This window comes from Vigna radiata, unplaced genomic scaffold, assembly GCF_000741045.1.
Source record: "Vigna radiata var. radiata cultivar VC1973A unplaced genomic scaffold, Vradiata_ver6 scaffold_339, whole genome shotgun sequence".
Taxonomy (NCBI): Eukaryota; Viridiplantae; Streptophyta; class Magnoliopsida; order Fabales; family Fabaceae; genus Vigna; species Vigna radiata.
In genome coordinates, this window is record NW_014541819.1 from 227,521 (window position 1) to 233,108 (window position 5,588).

Below are 5,588 nucleotides of genomic sequence, written 5' to 3' on the forward strand. Positions count from 1 at the left end.
ATATATATATATATATATATATATATACACACAACCCAAAGTATACCCCTTCACAACCCCATTTTGAAAATGCATGAAAATAATCATTCTCCATACAACAACACATGAAACTAAACACAAAAAGAGAGAGCATGCCTCAACATATTAACTTTAATCTCAACACAAAAGGATGAAAGCATGCATCCACATTATCATGTTACCTTCTACCCATCATACTCCATATTATATCCCAAGTTAAACCCCTTACCTCAAATCCAAGCTAGCTTCCAAGGGCTCTTAGGTTTCTTTTCTCACTAGAGAACAAGCTTTCACTCCTCTTGGTCTCCCACAAGTGACGTCCAAAAACTCCAAGGCTAGGTTGGCTCTTCTTTTCTCTCACCAACTTGGTTGCTCTCCAAGAGTGTGTCTCTCCAACTCACGGTTCTCTCTTTCTTTTCCACTCTCCAAGTGTTTTGTTTTCCCCCCCTAACCCTACTAACTTAAACTTACACACTTAAGTATAACTAACTCTAAACCTCATTAACCCTTCACTAACCACTCAAGGAGACCCTACATTACTAACTTCAGATTCTCATTCCTAACTCTTCAATATCCCAATAAAACTTCACTTTAATGCGAGTAAATGACAGTTTTAAAGTGTGCTTAAGTACCTCCAATTTTCAATGCAATGGTTAACCTCCCTAAGGAACTTCAAGGTCACTTACAAGCTTCCTAAGTCTAGAAAACATGTGCCCACCCAAGCAAAGGGGAAAGAGAAATGACCTAAGCACCCATGCAACCTTTCACGTGAATGAGAGATTAAATGAGAACAAAGTTCCTCCTTGCGAACATTCTCGGTTTTATTCTTTAATACCACCAAGTAAAATATTTAAAGCAAGAACTCATTTTATTTATACGGGTCTTACAAGGAACCGTACTGTTCTCAACATAGACATCAGCAGAATATGCATTAGAAGCAATATCAGAGTCAGATGCAAGAGGATAATCATAGTTATAGGCACAAGCAGAAGAAGTCGTGTTCACATAGCCAAAATAGGTAGACATGGGAAAGAAGGGGGAAAAGAAGAATGCAATGAAAATATGCAACTAAAGCTACCTAAATGCAACACACAATGACTAACACACAAAACAAAACATCACACTCACAACACAAGACAAGACAACACACACTAACACAACAAAAACCTAAAACCGAACTGTTTGTCCCCGGCAATGGCGCCAAAATTTGATGAGCTGTTGCAACCCATACAAATTTGATTGCATATGAGAAATGCAGTATAGCTAGGGAATGACTCCTAGGTCGTCTCTCAAGGACCAAACTGTGGTTCGAGAATCAGGTGAACACGAAGTAGGGGGGTTACGAAAGGTGTTTTTGTAATTCGAAATGGACTAAATTAAAACCTGAAATTAAATACAATCACACATAATTGCAAACATTAAAATAGTAAATTGAACAAAGCATAAAGACCAAACAGTCTTACAGATGACCGAACGGTTCTACATTGAGACCAAACTATCTCTAAAGCAAGTGAGGAAATTGGAAATGCAAGAAAATAAAGAAACCTGACAAAAAAAACATCATAGTGAACTGAAACAATAAACCCAACATAATAGAGAACATCAAAGTAAATGAAAATACTAAACCTAACACTGCAATAGACAAATATCCAGACATAATTAAAACTATTAAAATGCAATACTTAAATCTAAAACATTAAATGCACAATGTTGTAAGCTAAACATAAAAAATAATTCATCACAAAAATGAAAAAAATAAAATGCTTGAAAGGTTAGTTTAAATAAGTGATTAAGCTAAAATGAAATAAAATTGTGCTTCACCATTTTCCATCCGAGGCCGTGACACCTCTCATTCTCCACCTGAATGTCCTTTCCCCAAAGCAATTAAAATGAAATTTTCATTAGAAAAAGTGTTGCACTCCTAAATGAATGAAGCACCACTTGCTTCGTTTTTGACTAAAACTCAATATATAAGGGGGCGGCTGCTGCAACAGAGTGAATCAGCCCCTCCGTGTACACCGTCTAACCCCAAAATAAATTCTCCAAAGCTCAAAACGTTCACAAGCCAAAGTATCTACATATGGCAGACCGTGCTACTTCTTCACTCACCGACGCTTGTTATTCTCAAAATAAGGTGAATTCTTGGTCAAGCTTGGGAAAGATTCAAGGGCTTAGTGAGGAAGACACCAGTCCACGGTTTTGACAAGACTACTATAGTTCTTGCATACCTAGGTGGTCTGAACACACAATCTAAGATGATGCTTGATGCCTCAGTTGGAGGTTATATCAAAAGGAAGACTGAAGATGAAGCCTATTGCTTGATTGAGAGTATGGGTGCTAATGAGCAGGAAACTTACAGTGAAAGGGGCGCACCTGTTCAGAAGAGAGGAGTTCTGCACTTGCCTACAGATGATGCTATGCTAGCTCAGAATCATCTTCTAATTCAAAAGCTAGACAATTTGACAAAGATTCTCTCACAACTTCCTAAGGAGATTCGTAATGTCTCCCAAGAACAACAACTTTTTGATTTCTGTGGTGGTGACCATATTAATGGTTAATGTGCTATACCAGAGGAGATGCAGTAGGAAGCGAATTATATGGGGAATGGGAACCAGTTCCATTATAGGCAGGGCAACTTCAACCAGGGCAACTCTAGCCAAGGTTGGAAGAACCATCCTAGTATTGGGCAATCACAGAATAACCCATCTGGACAAACAGGAGGCTTCCGACCGCAACAACCTTCACCTTTGTGGCAGCAGGTCAATCACTTGAAAGAGACTGTGAGAGACCTAAATAATAGATTTGATAAATTCTTGAAGGTTTATGAGTCTAATCATGCAAGTGACCAAGCCAGTTTCAGATCCTTGGAGATGCAAAGTGTCAACTGTCAAAGAGGGTAGAAACCACTGAGAAGAATCAGTTTAGGGCTAACACTGATGTTAACCCTAAAGAGGAGTGCAAAGCTGTTATTAATAGGAGCAAAAGGAAATAGGACAGGGAAGTTGTGGAAATCAGGAGTAGTGAAGATGAAGAGGAGGAAAAAGAAATTATTGAGCTAGACAGTAATGAAGGTGAGGAAGAATAGGAAGTAAGAAACAGTCACAATGGGAAATCTAGAGATCCAACAGATTCCTGCATATTCTGAAAGAATAAAATTTTATTTTAGAGATATAATAGATCTTGATGAAGAGGAGCAGAAATTTGATATTCAACCTCAAAAGAAGAATTATCCACCTAAGGTAAAAGATCTAGGTTGTTTGACTCTTTCATGTGTGGTGAATGGTGTTGATATAGGAGGAGCCATGATAGATTCTAGATCTAGCATTAATATGATGCTTATGCATTTCTTGAAGAAAATTGAAGGGCTAGTATTAAAATCGTCTAACCTTACTGTGACGGTGGCGGATGATTCTACAAAAGAACCACTTAGAATAATGGAGAATGTGACTGTGCAAGTTGAGCATCTAGAGTTCTTGGTTGATTTCATAGTTTTAGGCATGGAAAATGATGAAAGGATTCTTGGATGACCTTTCATGGTGTTAACAGATTGGCAAGTGTACCAAATCGTATCAAGTAATAATAAATGGTAAGTCCAAGTATCGTTTTCCCAAGAGACTAGAAAGGCCTTATCGTTCGCATGAATTAAAATCGTAAGACTTGAAAATAAAAATTAATTAATAGGATGTGTGAATAAAATATGAACATGCAAAAGAGATTGATTCAATTGACAAGAAGAAAACAATGGATGAATGAAGTTGTTGTGGGTTTACAATTTCATCTTATCCGCTCTCTCTAATCTACTCCTCTTGAATAATTAGTTTGATTAATTAATTGTCATGCAACTTTCTTAGCCTACCCTTAACCCGATCCCTCGGTGAAAAGAGCCTATTACTAATTACTGGCTTGTTATCCCTAGCCTCCCCTAGCAATTAAAAAAGCATTATAGAGCAGAAGTTAAAAGCAATTGATCGTCCTACCCCTATCCCTAGGTGGTAAAGCTTAATCAAGGAATTACTCACCAGTTCATGACATTATTGTACGTCCCTGTATCAATAAAGACAATCAACAGTTATCGAATGAGTTAAACGATAAAAACATTAAGCACAGATGAGAACCCAACAATTAACAATCAAGGCATATGGAAACAATATAAATAAACAAGAGTTTCAATAAAAGAGAGTATCAAAAGATTACATTGTTTCCCCCAACAACAATAGGGTTTAGTTCACCATAGACATGATGAAACTAGATGAAAAATGGAAGAAGAATGGAAGAGCAAACCCTAGAAAAGATGAAAAGGAGCCTAAGCATCCAAGAGATCCTCTCCAGAGAGGAAAATTAGGTTTGGCCATCTTCCCCTGTCAAAAGAATAACTCTGAACTCGAAATAGGGGTATATATAGGTGAGGAGCGTAGCAGAAAACAGGCCCAAGCCCAACGGACCACCGCCCGACAGTTTAAGTGTGCCACCCGGCGGTTTCCCATAATCCTCCAAACCGTCCGGCGGCAATCATCACCGCCCGGCGGTTTCCCTCAGAACCGCCCAGCGCCAATGCCACTGTCTACTCCTCGCCCTAGGCCGCCCAGCGGTGTGAGTTGCCGTCGGGCGGTGCGTCGACTCTTCAAATCTTCAATTTTCTTCTCTTATCTTGAGTCTACGACCTTAATCTTCAGCTCCATTCTTCATTTCCTCAAAATAGCTACAAAACAATGCAAAACAAGCATAATATCGCTAAAAAACAACTTTTGACTCTCTACAGAGTCATTTATTGAGTTTTGCTTGAGTCTAAGCTCATTCCAAGTAGTAAAGGGCGTAATTAGGTCTAAAATGACATATGAAAATAACTGTTTTTCAATCTTCATCACATGGCAACTTCAAAGATGTTTATTAGTGTCCATGATGGAAGAATTATGATGAGAGATCATGAACACGTGCTATTATATAATGGCTCTAAAGAAAATAATGTTAGAGTTAAAAAGAGAGACAAACATAAAAAGATAAGAAGAGAAGCTACATCTGAGGATAGCACAACAGGTACTGAAACTGACAGTTGTAATGTTTTACATGTACCTAAAGATGAAGAGGTTCATAAAGGAGGAACAATCCACTCAGAAGATACATCACATCTACGTGGTTCACAGGTAAGATTCAAGAATAAAAAGTGGATTGTGAACAAGATCAAAGAAGATGGAGCAGTGGAGATTAGGAGACCTTATTCCAAAGCCATCAAAAGAGTGGATAGAAAGGAACTGATGAGTTGGGTAGATGAAGATCCCAACCGGGATGGGAAGACATGATGATATTTGATTTAATCCCACTTTTTGTTAAACACTTTTGGTTTTAGTTCTATTTTATTTTGAACTTGTAATTCTTTGGATTTTTAAACATTTTTGGGTAACATCTATTGAGGGATGCTAAAAATTTAGGTATCTACTGAAGGATACCAGGAAGGTACACCTACTGATGGGTGTTGGTAAGGAGGCACTTACTAATGAGTGCTAAACAGGTTTGGGTCAGGCTCGTAACGTTAAACAAGCGCTAACTAGGAGGCAACCCAATTGATTATATTT